This window comes from Serinus canaria, chromosome Z, assembly GCF_022539315.1.
Source record: "Serinus canaria isolate serCan28SL12 chromosome Z, serCan2020, whole genome shotgun sequence".
Lineage (NCBI taxonomy): Eukaryota > Metazoa > Chordata > Aves > Passeriformes > Fringillidae > Serinus > Serinus canaria.
The window spans coordinates 58,211,837-58,230,041 of NC_066343.1; the positions used below are offsets into that span (position 1 = coordinate 58,211,837).

An 18,205-nucleotide genomic window follows, 5' to 3' on the forward strand; every position below is an offset into this window, starting at 1 on the left:
GCAGATATGTCTGAACTCATTAGAGCCCGTGCCATCTCCTGTTTATCTCCAAAGAAAAATGAGCCTCTCTGGACTGTCTGATTAAGATGACCAGAGTTTACATTTCTGTGATACATATTTTGATCAAGCATTTTGCACCATTTTCTGTTTCCAGTTGACTGTTGTCTGTCAGGAACTTACATCAGTCTCATGACTCTGAATGCAGAATAATTTCAAGGCTTAAATTCAGTTTGGATGGGACCGAAACCTCAGAGAAATCCTTGTGAGGGTTCAACCCAAGAAGTGAGAAGGCTGTGGCTCGTCCTGCTCTTCTGAGATTGCTGCTTTCTTGAGCATACCAAACCCAATTCAGGAAGGAAGATCCACTCTAACCCAACACAGCCCTGGGCAGGAAGGGGATGGAGACCCTCAAGGGTGAAAGGAAGGGTGGGAGGCCTGACAGGGGCTTCTGGTTCAGACCTGTGTCAAATAGTTATTAATTTGTAGTTATTCACTACACAGGCCCAATAACTGTTGTATAGTTTCCCTTGCCCACTCTTTGATTTCTATACTTGCATTTTGACACCTTTGCCTTAACTCTGAATATTGAGAAACCAGGGCTCTGGCTGGGTTTTCTGACGTGTTAAGTGAAACTTTGAGCAACCTGGAGTACTTTCATTTGCTGTTTTTTACTTACTTCTTTTTTAGTCATGATGAACTGAAAAATGTTGTCCTTTGAGTATTAAAAAGCACAACAGTGTTCAGGTAAATTGGCCTCAGAATTTTCTTCATCATAATGAAAGCATTTACATCACTTCAGAGGTTAATTTCCCTGCTTCTGCAATGCTCTCAATGTGTGTTGGCCTTCCCAGGAGCAGCTTTATTATTTTAATAAATGACTGTCAAAGTAGCTACAGGCATTTTGCTGCTGGAACAGAGTGTGGTTTTGCAAAGCAAACATCTGTGGGGCTTTCCAGATGCAGGAAGAGCATGGAAGTGGGTGTTATCTCTCAATGGGAAGGGAGGAATGTGGCTAGCAGCAGCAAATATACCAAAACTTGTGAGTAAATATGTCTATATTTTGCCATTTAAAACAAAATATAATAAGAAAGACAAGGTTAAAAAAAAAAAAAAAAAGAGAGAGTATAAAGAAATTAAATTTGCATGAAAGGGAAATTTTTTCATGGATTTATTTTTGCATAGCTGTTTTCCACAACCTAGGACTTTTCAAAGCACAAGCACAAGAAGGGAATTTCCCCAGGAACTTCCCACATTGACACAGCTGGATATGTCAGGGACAAACAAGGATTCATAGATGCCACAGAGATGTTGTGACAATCAGTCTGAGTTAGCAAAAGGAATTAATTTTTCCATCTAGGACTAACTAAAAGAACTTCTGCCTTCCTTCTAGCTTTCTTGGCTGAGGTTGCACTTTTACCACTGCATCCTGGGTCACTTGGAGCATCAGCTGCCAATTTCATCTGTAGGAGCCTCCCCTAGATGAACATGTGGTGGGTTTCAAACAGAGTCCGACTTAAAGTCTTTGACAAATAATTAAGTTTAATATATATTTTCTCTCAAATTTCACTTGATATGAAACTGCCTGAGAGATGCGTTTATACGTTCACAGCACACATGAAAAGAGAACCAAAACAGGGCACAAACGTACAGCTGGTAAAACATGTGTGAGGAACTTCTTGGTGCTGGGCTGAAGATCAGACAAGCTTATAAAAAGGGCAGGGAATGCTCATTATGGACTGAGTCAGCCCAGCAGCTGTGAGGCTCCTCCCTCCCCACTTCAATGATTTTATTGTTCACCCAAGCCACTGGCAGGCAGTCAGGAGAAATCCTCTTGGCCCTGCATCTGCCCCTCTGCTGGATGCAATCAGGCCTGGACAACTTGGTGATTCAGTTGTCTTGGTGAGGTCTTGCTTGATGTGACCTCTTCTGATGGGAAGCAAGGGCAGGGGACACCAGGGGTGCTGTGTGCAGACCTGACCCATGCGCCATCCTGGAAATCACAGCTGAGCTTAAACAAAATAAACAACAAATGCTTCCAGAGTACCAGATGAATACTGACTAGAACTGCAAGTTTCAGATGCTTAAATTAGATCTCCCTGTGGTTGCAGGTGCAGATTTTCCCCATACAGCTAATAATGGTTCAGACTGTCTATGTGTTTTTCAGATTTTTTTTTTTTTTTTTTTAAGATTTTACTGCTCAGGTTCTCTTTGGGCTTGGCATTCCCTGTAACTCTGCCACTCAGGTTCTCTTTGGGCTTGGCATTCCCTGTAACTCTGCCACTCAGTTGCTCTAGCAACTGCCAAATGCATTTCCAAAGGCATAAAATCTAATAATTTTGAATTGCACTGTTTCCTGTCCTTGTTCCTTCTTTTAAAGTTTATTTTGAGGGGAAAAAATATACCTGAAATGTCAGGAAAAAGACAACAGTTTCCTTGCTCTTTTCTTTTTCACCATTGAGAAAAGATTCGCTGGTCATTAAGAAGCATTGCATCTGAGGCTCCAAGGACAGCCCTAGTCCTCTCTGAAGCAGCTGGTTTTGTCTGTGTGCTCTAGACAAAACCATCGTGGCACTGAAAGAATTGTGTTCCGTGATAAAAACAAACAAACAAATAAGTACATGCATACCTACATAAGGAATTCTAGGCATAAAAAAGCCTTAAGACCCAAAACATGTTCTAAGAAGTGTCTGATCTGCACCTAATGCTGTGAGATAAACTGAATTTTGCATAGAAGGTTCACCTGCCTGGCACCCAAGACAGCCAAGGGGGATGCAGCCACGGAGAGGTTAACGCTTTGTCTGAGAAAATCCAAGCCTGGAGTGTATGCAATCATATTTTCACAGTATGTTAAACACCTTCTGGTCATTGGAGGGCTGGCTGATCACGAATGTGAAAGAAGATCACTTCTTAACATTTTGTCTGTCTATCTCCACAGGGGTTGACCCCTCTGCCATAGTATCTGACTTTAATCTATCAATTTACACACACAAGTGATGAACATCCCTTTATTTTGCTTTCATATTTAAAGAATTTTTGTAATATTTCAATTCTCTCAAGGTTCAGGATGCTGATATCCTCACCATGTGAAGAGATAAACTCCTTGTTAAAGTTAAAAGAGACCTAAAATTCTTTCTCTGAGAGGCAGAGGACCATCCGAACCAGGGGCAGAACTTGAAAACTCCTAGCTTGTCCCTTTGAATCTCAGAAAGCAGATAGTGTTTCCAGCAGTGCAAGGAATCATAATGTAGTGCCCTGGGTTAAGGTGTCCTTCCCCTAACAAACTTCACAGTGCAGACAATTCTCTGTAAACAGAGATCTGATATCTAGCACGTGTGTGCTAACAAGTTGCCTCTCACCCAAGAGTCTGCTGGGTTTACTGGCTTGCTAAATGATACAGCTCTCTCCCTCTCACGCTCTAAGGCCTCCCCTTTTGCCATATATATGCACAAAATGCAGCGGAAGAGCAGTAACCAGCCTTATTTCAGTTTCATTAGAAGTCAGATCCTGAGTCCTGCTGGTTTTTGAGTTAAATCTGTTGCACTAGCTCAGCATGTGCTTCTGGTTGAATTTAAGGGCGAGGCACCTCCGCTCCCAGGGCGAAGTCTGTTTCTGCTGGAGGCTGGGAGCGCTGCCTCCTTGCTCTGCAGAGGAGGCGCACCGCCTGCGCTCGCAAGAACCTGCCGCTGATCCCCCGGGGGAACTACGGCCACAGCGCAGGGCTCCCAGCTTTTGCAGGCAAGCAGCGGAAACAGGAAGCTCAGGAAATGACCAGAGAGACCCACCAAGGTTTTAGAGGTTATTTACAGCAGCAGGTAGAAATTCAGAATGTGAAAGACCATGTTAGCCCAGCTTAAGCCAGAAAGCCTCAGGCTGGCACTTTTGTGAGACGGTCTGACATGACTTCATATAAATCTCATGTGTATACTGCAATGGTACAGCCCTATGAAAGCCTCAGTTCACCTTTCTAAATAGCCCAGCAGAACACAATAGAACCATTTTAATCTGCACTGAGATTAAATCTGAGCACTCTAAATCAGACTTTTCCTCTCATTGAATGTAAATAATCAAATCTCACTATGAAGCCCTTTCCTGCTTTACTCAGCAACAGGCTCTTACATTTCACCTCTCTTTTATTTAGTGAAAATGCTCTTATTTAAAAGACACTTTAAATAAAAGTGTTTCATATTCAACTGGAGGTATCTGAAAATCTGTTATATCCTGGCACTATAGAGCTGGAGGAAATCTGATCTGAGCAACACTCAGAAAAACTTTTTAAAGAACCATGGTCATATTATTGCCCTCACTCCTGTCTAAATCCAGAATGTATCTACTGATTTCTGAAGAGCTGGCCCAGAGTTACATAAGAGAAAGATTTAAGTGGATAGTTTGCTTTTTCAAGACTGTATCTTTGCAGGTCTCACCCTTGCAGTGCTCTGCTCCAAGAAACTTGCTGTACCTCCTTCTACCCCAAGTGCTTTTCCTCAAATACCTTCTTGCCCACTTGGAAGTTTAGGTACTTGAAAGTGCAGAAAAGCCTTCTCTTTCCCTGGCCTCTGCTCCACCAGGCACTGTCTGGGAGAGCCTCCAGTCTGCTCCTCTGGGAAGCAGCCTGAGCTGAGGGTGGGTTCTCCTGCCCTTCTAGGGACACTTGCCAGGTGAGGCAAGCACACCCAGGCACCAAAAGGCAGCTTTAACCCTCTGAGGTCAGCAAGAGGCCGCTTGTGACATGACATCCCATGTGCTCTGCCAAGCCCTGTTCTTCACAAGCATCTTTTTTTCTGCAAGGAATGTTAGGTAGTGTCAGTCATCTGAAAAATGCAGTTCACTTTCTAATGAGATCACAGAGATGGAGGGGAGACCAAGAAAAAGAGGAGAAACCAGTGGGGAACCCCGTCATTCTGGTCTGTAATAATTAAATGGTGCTTGAATGTGTACATTGAGACAGCATCATTTGCCCTCCCCCTCCTCAGAGACTAATTTAAAACATATCACAGTTTTTGCAAAGGCATTCCTAATACTATTGTGCTGCAAATCCTGTCTGATCCAACCCTCAAATATTTATGTAAACTGAAATATGTCTGGAAAGAAGTCAAAAAAATCCCCCAAATATGCCACACAATCTCATTCCCACATATCCCTCCTACCTCATTTATATTCATGTTCAACTCTTTCCAACTAGTTCCCAACTGGTAGGTGGTGGTTGATGAGTGATAATTGCAGAGCCTGTTTCTTTGAGTGCATTGATGGCCAAACCTCTTGCCAAACAATTTAGTCTGGAATTTTCAGTAGCTGCAAATAATATTTTGCAGCAATGTTTCTTTTTTATTTTTCCCTTTGCAAATAGATACACAGGGTTTGAAAAATTTTTATTATCTGTTATTATTGACAGGGTTTAGAAAGAGGTAACTTCTAAAAAAGTTGAAATCATTCTGCTCTAGGGTACGGGGTATGCTTACACACCATATCCTACTTAGCTGACAGATTCCAGTAAAAGTAGGATAGATATGTGTAAAATGCAGGCACTTGTAAAACACTTCTGTACCATTTGCAAATTGCGTCTGTGTCTCTGTTTGCAGGGTTATGGTTGACAGATGCTGCCAATTCCCTTCTCTGGATGGGCAGTGCTGAGCAGGGCAGGGGATGTGTGTGAAATGTGCCACATTGCTGGCTGACTCTGTGCCTCCGTCCCCCCAGAGGTGATGCAATTTCATTGACTTCAGCCGTGGGGATGATGCCAGGGCTGGAGAGGCCAGGGTGTGACAGGCAGCTCCCCAGTGAGGGGGGATGACAAGCTGTGTCTGTAGTGTGCAATATCAAGAAAGCTGGGAACCCGTGCTCATAAAGCACAAGAATTATTTGTGCCCGAGCACCCAGTGTCTTGAGGCATAGGTCCTTCTTGGGGAGACTGTGTTACTCCCTTCATAAAACCTATCCAGCACTTCTGCCTTATATGGGGGCTTTTTGAAGTGTACTTTTTCCTCATATGCATCAATTTCAAACCCTTCATTTTGAAAGAAGATTGCATCAGCCACTGCTGTGCAAGGTCTGGATGACCATGCCATGCTGAGCAGCTCCAGGGCAGCCATAAATTGCAGAAGCACAAAATCCCAAAGCCACAGAGGTGGCCACATCCTCCTGCTCTGCAGTGGAAGAGGAAAATGCAGACCAGAAAACAGAGCCACTTCCATGATGCTGTGATGATGATGGAGTGCTAGAGGGAACCCCAGAAACATGATGGGAAAATACATTTTCAAGTGGATTCTTTTTAAGAGTCAGACGTGCTGGTCTGCTGTAACAGGAATATTTGCAAGCAAGAATGAGATGAACTAAATCTGGAATCTGTATGACTTTGGGACATATTTGGGAGAAGAGAACTAAGTATGTCACCAGCTGGTGGTGCAGCAGCAAGAAGAAAAGGTGGTGGCTTGCCCTATTTTATGTTTTTATATAAGGGTTTGATGAACATCATGAAGCCCAGTAGGAATATAAACTGGACATCTGACACACCGGCAACCTTTCCCCCACTCCTTTCTTTCTGTCTTCAAAAGCCAAGCTCTGACTATACTCAGTGTTGTCCCCCCTGAGAGTTTGTATCAGTTCCTCACCCAGCTCTCTGAGGGATGGGATATTCATGTAGTCAGGATGACCATTTCAGTTCTAAGAGATTGACCACACAAGCCTCTCACCAGTCCTCTTCTGCTGCCTGGTGGCCTCAGGTGGATGAGGGGGAATCTCACCCTGGAGAGCATCCTGACCCCCCCAAAAACAGACCTCAGGGAAAGATGCTGTCTTCAAGCTGGTTCCATAATGGCAAGTCAGTCCTACCAAAGCAAAGAACGTCTGTGTTTGGATTGCTCTTTTTTCTTTCCTGTAAATCTCCTAGTGAGTGTGATCCTAGTGAGTGTGAGAAGAAAAGTGGTTTCTTCTCCCACTTTTAAGACAACATTTTGCAAGTATTTTTCACCTTTGAAGCTTCTCTTTCCATGTCTTGGTGAGCTGTTAAATGAGAATTGTACAGATATTTTTTCCAAAGACTGCATTATGAGGGAACACTTTTAATCTCTCAAGAAAAAAGAAGGGTTTGTGTAAGGACATGTTTCTGTTAATTAGAACACCATCCTGAATATATATTCTCTGCAGAGATCTTTACCTCTAAAACATCATTGCATGGAAGACAAACAGTATTGAAATTTAAATTCCTGTCTTTTCTGTCAGTAGTTATTTCAACTGGACTTATTCTGCTGTTTCTCTAAAATAATATAGTATAAAACTGCAGCTAGCCTCAGGGGAAGCCAATCAACTCCAGCCTGATGAAATATTGGAAATTTCTGCATTTATCAAGGGAAAAATTTTGCATTTTGAATATAGTTAGGTAGAGCTAGTCAGCAAAAAGGGTTAGAAAGATATTGCTACATTAAGTATGTGTTGATTGTATTTGTCAATGCAGGTCCCAAAGTGGGGATTCTGAGTCTGGGTGAGGTTAAAGGAATACGTGTGTCCATTATTTCTTCTAAGTGGGACTGTAAATCATGTATTTTTTAGACATCTGACATTTTAATCCTTATCTTTTGGCAACAGATCTACATTGCTGGACTGGGAGCAGACAGATTTAAAAACAGCAACTCATACTTTTAACCCTTTTTAATTTTACAAAGTTTGGTTGCCAGGTGTGTTTTCTCAGTTTTTTAAAGTTCTAGATTTATTCTGATATTCATCAACTGACTTAATAGAAATCATCTACTGAAGACTAGGCAGCTGGGAAACTAGTTAATGAAATGACAAATCCTCCATATTTTCTTGCATCAGTATTCATCGAGTGTGACTTTGTTATATGCAGCAAGGCTCATTTTCCAAAAAGGACATTTAGAAACTACAGAGAGATCATAGCCAATACACCTAGACTTCACTCTGCCTCTGGAGTGATAGTTTTTATAGAGTTCATAAGTTCTAACACTTCTAAAGCTGAAACTGGTCCATGCCTCTAAGCAAGGGTAGTGAGTGCTTTGAAAGAGCTCCCCTGCTCCAAAGCACCTAAATACACTCCTTTTAAAACTGAAGTAACCTACTGAGTTCTCTTATTTGCAGCCACCTTGATAATAGAATCAAAGCACTTCCAATACGTATATCACCAGATTATAGGACCTGAAATGTTTAAAATCCCTTTCTATTTTAGAGAAAAGAAGATCTGTTCTTTGAAAGGCTCAAGGCCATTGAATTTAAAGTAGACAACAAAAAGGCTGAATGAACAAAATGGAAAGTTCCTGATGCCTCCCTACACATCCCACCCTCCTCTCCCTGAAGGATCAAGATCACTTGCATTTGCTTCAAGAAATACTATTTTCTTCCCTTTCTTAAAACGGTGGAAAATGCGAAGGTGCTGCATAGTTTTAATGGGAAGAAGAATCAGCCAAAGGTTGTTTGTTCAGCTTCCAGCTCACTTTATGCAGTCATAGAATGCTGAAGGAGCCTTTGGAGGTCATCTAGTGCAACCCTCCTGTTCAAAGTAGAGTGAATTCAGGACTGTGTCCAGCCAGGTTTTAACACCTTCAGGCATGAGGACTCCACAAACTCTTTGGGAAACCTCTTCTAATGCTTGATTAGCCTTAGAGTAAACTTAGTTTTTTCCTTTATTCAATTGGAAAGTCTTGTATTTCAGTTTCTGTTTGTTGCCTCTAATCCTTTCACTAGATACCAGTGATAAGAACCTGGGTCTTTGCTCTTCACTACATTTTTTCAATTATTTATACACCTTGATAAATTTCCCTGAGGCTTCTCTTCCCCCAGTTGACCAGACCCTGCTCTCTCAGCCTTCTTCTTCTGTATCAGGCGTTCCAATTAGAGTCATCCTCACAGCCTTCACTGGACACATTCCAGCAGGTCCTCATGTCTCTTGCACTGGACTGGGCACAGTCCTCCAGATGTGACTCACCAGTGCCCAGCAGTGTTGGCAAGGTTCTTTCTAATGCAGTCTAATGTTGGCTGTCTTTGCCACAAAGGCTCCCTGCTGGGTCACGTTCGGCTCCTTATTCACCAGGGTACCCAGATCTATCTCTGCCAGTTACTCTCCAGGTGGTTGTCCTTCAGTCTGTATTGGGGCACAGGGATTTTCCTCACCAGGGGCAGGACTTTGTATATCCCCATTTCATGATGTTGCCCCCAGTCAATTTCTCCAGCCTGCTCCACTGAGATCCACTGAATGTCAGCACAACCTCTGGTGTGTATCAACCACTCCTCCCAGTTTTTCACCCTGTGCCAGCTTGTGGAGGATGCACACTCCCCATTCTCACATGTCACCAATGAAAATGTTAAACAGTATTAGACAAGTACTATCTGCTGAGGACCCCCACTAATGACTGGCCCTTGGTTACATTTTGTATTGCTGAGGGCAACAATTTGAAGCCGAGAATTCAGCCAGCTTTCTAGCTTTCTGTCCATTTCACAGTCAACTTTCTCAGCCTGTGCTTTCTCAGCTTCTCTAGGAGGCTGTCACAGAAGTGTCAAAGGCCTTACAAAGTCAAGGCAAACAGGATCCACTGTTCTCCCTTCATACACCAAACTAGCCTCACTTTAGACGGCTCTCAGGTTACTTAGAAAAGAGCTCCTCTTTGTAAATCCATGTTTACACAGAATCACTTTCTGGTCTTCCATGCAACTGGAAATAGTTTCCAGGATTATCTGCTCCATCACTTTCATAGTGATTTAGGCGAGCCTAACTCCCCAGATTTTCTTCCTGTCTTTCCTTAGTAGTGATGTTTGCTTTCTCTCACCCCACTCGAATGACTCCCATCGTCACGGTCTTTCCAAGATAAGCAAGAAAGGCCATGCAGTTACACTGAGCAGCTACCTCGGCAGTTTTGAGAGCATGACTTGTGTCCTTCCAGTGTCTGTAAGAGTTCCCTAACTTGTCCCTCCAACAAGGGTACATATTCCTTGCTCTGGGATCTCCTACTGTTTTCATGAACTGCTGAAGGCAGTTTTTTTCAACAAATACTGAGTGGAAAAGACCATTAGCACCTTGGCTTCTTCTGTGTTAATTCCCTCCAGGTTCCTTGCCATGTTCAGCAGTGGGCCTGTGCTTTCTCTAGATATTTTATTGCTGAAATACCTGCAGAAACGTTTTGTATTACCCCCCGCCTCTTTCACCAGTTTCAAATCCATATGGGCTTCATCTTCTTAACATCATCCTCGCATGCTCAGTGTCTCTATGTATCTCCTGGGTCTGTTTACAGAGTTTCTCCTGTCTGTCCATTCCACACAAATGTCCTCAATGGGGTAGAGTCCCAGAAACACCCAGAAACTATCTTATCTGTTGTGCTTTTCACTATGGGATAACTGTGGAACTTATGTTTTCTGCTGGAGCCTTTCAGAAACTGCCTGCCGTGGCAGGCACCTCAAATACAGCAACATATCATCCAGACATCAAAGGCAAGAGGAGAGGAGCACGTGCAGGTGACTTTTCATCAAAACTCTCTCTTGTTTTATGCTTGGCTCAGACAAGCTATTCATTAAGTTTTCCTGGCTCTCTGATCACCTAAGACACAATCTCCTGTAGCACTCATACGCATTTTGCCTGCTCCTGTCACAGGGATTAGGGGCAGCAAGGCTGGCTAGAAAATTACTCAATTTCATCAAAGATTTCAAAGTTTCTTTAGTTAATATTTCATTCTGCTTTGGGAGAAAGCCAAGATCTCATGGATTAAAGGCTCAAACTGGCCTTCAGGCAGCATATTACATTCTAGGTGCAAAGTGATTATCTTAGCTAGCATGTGAAGTGAAAATAGTAGAAACATGACACTTGAGTGAGGTGACCAGTTTGCTCTGTCACTGAACCTGTATTTCCTGTGTATTTTTACAGCACTCATTACTTGAAAGTCCTTTTTGTCCTTTCTATTGCTTGATTTCTTATCCTCAGAAAGGTAATTTTTTGGAATTTTCCTGAGCTTTCCCTAACTTTCCCTAACATTGCACCTTCTGCAGTGAACTGTCAGCCACAGAAGAATGTGCACATATTTATGAAACCACTTCTCATATAAGTTTTAATCAAATTAGTAAATAGCACTGACATTTAAATAATGATTGATAGGACCTCATTTTAAACCTTTTGAGGTGGATAAAAGTGGTTAACTCCTCTCTACACTGTTGTTTTTGGTAATCTGCATGTTCATAAATAGAGCTCTCTGTTATTTTAACCTCAGTGTTTGAAGACATTCTTTGAATTTGATTTATTAATGGTTATTTCTTTGCTCACCTCATATTCCCTTAGAAATAAGCACCTCAGTATCTCAAGTAGACCTTTCTACTGATTTTCAATGGGAACTTCATTCCATGGCAAACTTCAGCTGACAAGGAGTAAGCACGTAAAGTCAATCTGAAAATAGGATGATATTAAAAATGTCTTCTCATCATGTAGCAGCAAAATAATTAGTCTCCATTAGTCATCACCTAATTACTCCCTATATTTCGTGTTTCCACTTCTAATTTGGAAGTGCGCACAACAGTGGATGAATCATTAGGGATTCAGGCTTTGGTTTTTTTAGATGTATAAAACCTAACCCTTCCATTATGGACTTAAATTTTGTCATAGAAAATACATTTTACCATCCATATTAGAAAATCCTATAAAGTAAAAACTTCATTTTAACAGGATTAATTGTACATGGAGACTAAAGCACGTAGAAAGGACAAAGGTAAAGTCCTAAGACTCTGAATGAAGAGAAACACCAAGTTATCCTCTTGACTTCATACAACAATCTGTCTTGTCCTTTGGGGTGGTAAATGGTTTCCCTGCCAGGAAAGGATACAACTACATCAGATTTGGATCAAATAAAAATGTCAAAGGCATTAGACACAGCACGTGTGTTCAAAATTCCAGATAAACAACTATGTCCCAAAATATATTATTCTCCAGGCATTTACATTCTCTGTATTTCCAAAGAACCTACCTTCTCTCTTGCTGGGATGTTATGGTTGCAGCCAGAGGAGGTGAAGAAAGTCCGCCTGGTAGAGGACTCCTTGTGGTCTGGTCTATGGGCCTGGGCCTTTGCAGAATCCCACCAGTGCTTTATTCTTTCTCTTGGAATTGTCCTTATCTGACATCAAAGTTCAGCCAGCAGAGGCAGCTACTCCCTCTGTCTCCATCTCTATTTCTCTTTGTTTCAGAGCTCCCAGAAGGACTCAGCCATAATGCAAACAGCGAAGTGAGGAGCATGAAACAGTCCAAGATTCACAATCTAAGGCCACAGAAAGATGTTAGGTGAGCAAAGAGCTTGATGAGTAAATTCAGAAAAGCTGTATTTGTTGTATTTGCTCCTTATCCCACAAGTTGATATCAGAATATACCAGAACACACAAGAATTTCTGCTTGTAAGATCACCATTTAGAATAGAATTTAGAAGGGCACAATGGTCTGTCCCAAATATGTGAAAGGTTATTCATGGGCATAACTGGGAAAAAATGTTATACATGTCTGAAATGTGTTAGAGGAAAAATAATCTTTTTTTTCAAAGAAGTAGGAAGAAGAAGGTAATTTAATTTTCTGGTATGACTTTTACCAAGGAAAGGTACTATCCCACATTTGTTGATAGGTCACAGTCTCCAGAATTATAATAAAATATGGGTTTGAATATGAATAAAGCCATCTCCCTGAGCACTTTGTTTGTGGCATGCTTGGCTTTTTTCTCTTATTTAGCCAACATTTCCCTAGCAGTGGATCAATCATTTCTGCATCTTGTCTGCAATCACACAGAAGCATTTTAGAGAAGAGAGGATGAGTGATGAGCACTTTACACACATACTGGGGCAGCTCTGTTCATTACCTTAATACAAACATACAATACTCACAATAACCTTTGTGGTCACAGACGAAGTTGCTGGATAAGAGATTTCCTAAGAAAAAATACCATTCAGACAGAGCCAAAGTAAACAGCCTCCTCTGCTCCCCTCTCTTGACCTTGTGGAGGTCTGTCTATGGTACATCTGTAAAAATGCTTCATAGAGTTCACAGACCTTTTTCATATCAATGGGTTTGGTTTAGGCACAATTTGAGATGATAGGCAGAAGGATGCCCTGTTCTGGCATCCTTCAGCTAGTACTGTAAAACATGAGCCCAGAAGCAGACCAGAAGCAAAGATATGGTCTTGGTAGTAGAACAATGCTCCTCTCAAAATATATTGCCTGCTGTGCACCCCTGTGTTTGTAACAGAGAATTTACAAACAGAGCCTGGAAAGGGGCTAGGCCAGCGCATTAAGTAGGATCCTGTAAGAGAGTTCCAGTGAGGCCTGGGGCTCTGCAATTCTTTCATAGCTGAGAGGACAGCATTACTAGAAACATCTTCAGTATATATCCTTGTGAACAGCTTGCCATGCTCAGCATAAACCAACCAGGAGCCACCCTTTCCCTCTTGGCTCTTTGGCCAATAAAAGTGCATTTCATTTTCTGTGGGACATTTGTAAAACAGGAACCAGAGAAGCATTTCCAAGGAAGTCAGCAATTGCCTAATCTCCTGCAAGTGTACCGTTCAGAATTTACACTAATATCAGCTTTTCTTTTGTTTGTGAACATTGCAGCAAATCTTCGTTTTTGTGCTTGTTCTCCAGGCCACTCTAGCTCCAGCAACTCGGAGAGTGGGGAAAATAGTTATGAGACAGACAAAACTTCAGTCTTACTGATTCAAAACTTCAGTCTCACTGAATCTGATGTGTGTGATACGCCTTGGATCCAAACGACTCAGGCACCTATTTCTTGGGTGCTGAATGAATGCAACCACAACACAAATAGGCTGGCATGGGAGCCCAGAGGATGCACTTTCATACTGACTTATATGACTAGGATGGAGCACAAAAATGGGGAAAAAGGAAAAAGCAGACAAGGATGAGATCTATTTCATTTTCCTTCATTTCCCGTTTCGCAGTGAATCTACATACACTCTGTAATTATTGAGAGACTGTGTGTTTGCTATATGACAATTCAGGGCACTAACCATTTGATTCTGGAAGAGGTTTTATTTGGACATCTGTAGAAACAGGCATTTTTCTCACTTGTGGAGGTGAAGCTATGACACACAAAGTTTGACAAATTGCTGTTCAGGAGACGATAGCTGAGGGGTCTCAAGAAAATTGTAAGTTAGAAAAACCAAAGCATAACTGAATATGTGACATCAAAACGTCTCACTTCCCTCTCTCCATCTTTAGTTATTTTTCTTTCTAAACAATCTAGGGGGCTGGGGAAAAAGATCTCTTTTGAAGAAGGAAGTAATGAAGTAAATTTGGTGAAATAAAAAAACTCTAGAAGATAAAGAAGAATTGGAGATAGTTCTATATAAACAGAAAACCTGATGTAGAATTCTGAAATACTTTGTTTAAATGTTGTACAGTTTTAAAGAACTCATCCTCTTTTCAACTTGTAAATCAGTTTCTCCATGAAATGTGGAAAAAAATGATCCTACCTTAGTATTAAGAGATGTACATCAGCACAGAAAAAGTTTGCACGGTTAACACAACATCCTGCTTGTCAAGATCATCTTGATCTAATTTTCTTGTCAGCAAAGCCACTTCAAGGTAAAACTTTAACTCACAATTTATTTACTCGATTATGTTTTTTTCCCTAGGAATTTCATAATTTTGATATTCTTGTGATTTTTTCCAGTCTAAAAGCACTAAGAAATTTGGTTGAGAACAATACAACAAAACAAATCTGCGCATGTGAGTGGACACAATCTCGTTGTCTATCTTTCTCTGTGAAATACTAAGCAGCTGCTGGCTCTTAGTGAGGGGGGGAAACAAAGCCCTGTTAGTATTCCTGTGCACAATTTTTTATTTCACTTAGCAGCTGATTTTAGAAAAAGAGAGAAACAGAACTGATCTGATGTCTTCCCTCTCAAGATCAACCCACATCCTTCCTAGGGCAGGAAGAGCAGGTGAAAAAAACACATGACATTTGCCACTTCTATAGCTTCCATTATCCAGTTTATTCCATTGCCTCCCTGAGACCAACAGGAACAGACTCCAGCAGAGCAATTAGTGGAGAAGTGAAGTCAAGAGAATCTGCTGAGGCATTTTGGCATAGGCACACTGAGTGCTGAAAAATCCCTTCTGCAAAGGACTGTTTTTCTGGCTCTGCAAGCAAATCTGTAGGGAGCAATTTTCTCTTCAGATGTGCGAGTTGCATCAGTCTTGTTAAAACAAAGGCAAGACAGAGGGGAAGGGGAAGCCAAGGCGAGAGTTAGCAAAGCAGGGGAAGCACAGTCTGAAATGGCAGCCAGGCAGCAGGCACTGTGACCCAGGATCTTGAACGCCAAAAGGGCATGTCAGGGAAGTGGTTTTTATGTCAGGCTGATGTCAGAGCCCCACTTTGACCCCATTTGCAGTTTCCTGATCAGGTGCATGACGGGACAAGGGAGATTTCAGATTTCCTGTCCTGTGGTCTGTCTCACCTACGCTGACCTGTCCCACCTGGGCCCAGCTCCCGTGTGTCAAGAGAGGAAGGCAGACGTGGTGAGGACCTGGGAACCTGACTGACTGGGAACCCCTCAAAGTGAGAGCTGTGGCACATTGCAACCTTAACCTCAAGGTGCACCTAGATTGAAGCAGAAGGAAGTAGCCAGGGTTTCTAGAAAAAGTTGCTGCAGACATCATTCCGTGTAATGAATGAAGGTAGAGGGCTATAAACTGGTGATAAGAAGTTGTTAAAACTGACAAACACCTTGAAAATGCTGACTTCTGATCAATATCAGGTACATTTTAGAAGTTTGAATGAGATGTGAAGGATGTAGATGATAACCATAAGCACATACAGAAGCTCTTCAGGTTCCTGCCACCAACGGCTAGCTCCCAAGGGAAGGAAGTGGTGTGGCTGGCCAGCAGGAAAACAAGGCTTATGAGAAACACGGACTCTCCAGACTCTGTTTCTGGCTCTGCCAGTTCTGCTGCCATCTCTGAATATACAATTGCATCTACCATAAGGTGCAATGATGCAATGATGTTTGCATATGGACAATGACATGCTCTCATGTCATTTGTGACCCTTGCCACATGTCACTGCAGGATACAGGTATCCCCCTCTCCTTCTGCCCCGAGGTGTACTATTGCTTCGTTGAACTTGTATTTCCAGACTGAACTTCAACACAAGATGCAGATGTCACCCACTTTTGCCCAGCTTTCATCCCACTAGTGGTGCCTGCAAACCCCACATCTGCAGGGGGGAAGAGTGTACCAAACCACCTGCTTCCAGGAAAGATATGCTTATAAGACTAGCTAATGAAATCACCCAAGATAAGCAGCTAGGGTCAGATGCTTCTGCATGATTTATGTTAGCCACAGAACAATACTTCTTATTCCATGGACAATTTTTAAAAAATATATTTCTCTTTTGTTCAGCAAAGGGCAGCAGGGCTTAAATAATGCATTGTTAAGAAACTTAGCATCCCTTTGGTTCAGTATTCTCTCCTCTCTGGAGAGGCTCCCAGAGTCAGGATGCTTGTATTTACCTTCAGAACAAATATCGGTGATTAAATTTATATTAGTTCAAAGGTTTCTGTGGTATGGTCCTGTTAATTTGCCCTGTGCACAGAAGTCAGCCGAGTCAGTTTTCATCACTTCAAAACCATACCAAGGGAGGAATGGAAGTGCTTGTTTTGGGCATTTCCCAAAATACAAAAATAGTAGTAATAAAAATATAGAAGGAATATGGTGGACTTACGTCTGGGGATGCAGCTGAGGCTAAGCAATATGTACATATTTAATTTTTCTCCCAGAGTGAAATGTATTTATTCTTTGGGGCTGTAGGAAAACTAGTGATTTCTTTTTCCAAGCAAGAGTTCACACCATTGTGTTGTAATAGAATATGGATTTTCCAGTATCTGATAAAAGTAATAACCTAGGCATCATAAGGTTTAGAAGGTAGTTAAATATTAATTCTTCATGCATTTGAAATTATCATGGAGGTAGAAAAGGGAGCACCAATCATGCTATGGCACCAAAGTTATAAAGTTAATTGCTTTTCTCATCCCCTACCAGGAGGGTTAACACCTGATAACCCTTAAGATATTAAGGGTTATCAGGTGTTAAGATATTGTTCAGATATAGTGGAAAAGGGAGGTAGTAGAATTTGAACATGAGCAACATGGCCTTTCTTTGCAAGAGATTCCTGTTTATATGTTACACTTATGTAAGATCATGAAAGAGAGCAGAGATGGTGTGAACCAAGAGTTTGTTCTGCATGACACACTGGAAAAGTTGTTCCATACTGGTTCATCTCAGCAAAGCTATTATTCTTTGAATGCTATAAAGGTCAGCTGGGGTTATCTGCAGCATAAATACTGGCTGTCCAAATTCATGGGAGGGAGCCTAGCTCTCGTGCCGTTCCTTCTGAAACAATGATTTGGGTCATTGTTTATGAATCTGGCTGCCATGAGTCAACCCTCTTCTCTGTCCCCCTTTTACATGGCCTGTAAACAACTTTCCAGATGGGCTGACATCTCACTGTTGATGGAGAGCTCTGTATGAATATCCTTTTGTGTTACCCCAGAAGAAGAGGTGTGTGGTACAGCTACTCTGCTTGCACAGTGGTGTGTGGGAACTTGAAGATGGACCTAGCTGAAAATACTGGCTGAAAATCCAGATGAAAGTGAGAATATCCTACTCTGCTCTCTATGATGCTGTAAGGGAATATTTCTGGAAGACTGCAGGTGAGATAGATATATAAAAAATAATAACTAGTCTTTGCAAGAAATTTAAATCCACTTACCTGATCACTAGGTTGAAACAAGGGACCATTTCTGGATGTGATTCTGCTGTGAATTAATACAGTAATTTAAATTATAAAAACTTTACTTTCTTCACTAATAACATATTTGTAAATACAAAACTGCCTTTCTTGGCATTTTTTGTTGTGGAAGCTACATTTTCAATTTCAATCTACCCTGTTAATGACATTGTTAGGGAAAATGGTGTTATGTGCAAGGTACTGTGAGATACTACATCTGTCATCCTGTTAATGGCTTTAAAATCATATTCTCTCTCTGATGTCTGAACTTTTCAAAAGATTTTTCAAGTTGCAGTAGTAAATAAATTTTAAATTACTGTAGTTTACATGGGTAATGTCATCAGGTTTCAGCCTTCATTGCTCTTAACTGCACACTGCATCACAGATTAATAACATGGATTGCTCCTTAATGCAAATAATTCATTCGGTTTGCCCTACTGTAAG

The 18,205-nt window shown here is 41.6% G+C and overlaps 1 long non-coding RNA gene across 2 annotated transcripts in view; it reads left to right on the plus strand.

The window, feature by feature from the left end:
• Window positions 1–17,885, plus strand: part of LOC127061052 (uncharacterized) — a 29,866-nt gene extending 11,981 nt beyond the window's left edge. The window contains exons 2-3 of one of the 2 annotated variants that reach the window (XR_007780474.1): window positions 12,160–12,253; window positions 17,463–17,885. This is a non-coding gene — a long non-coding RNA (uncharacterized LOC127061052). Of the gene's footprint in view, window positions 1–12,159; window positions 12,254–13,596; window positions 14,143–17,462 lie in introns of those variants that run through there. The other variant, XR_007780475.1, reaches the window with a different exon arrangement.
• The last annotated feature ends 320 nt before the right edge of the window (window positions 17,886–18,205 follow it).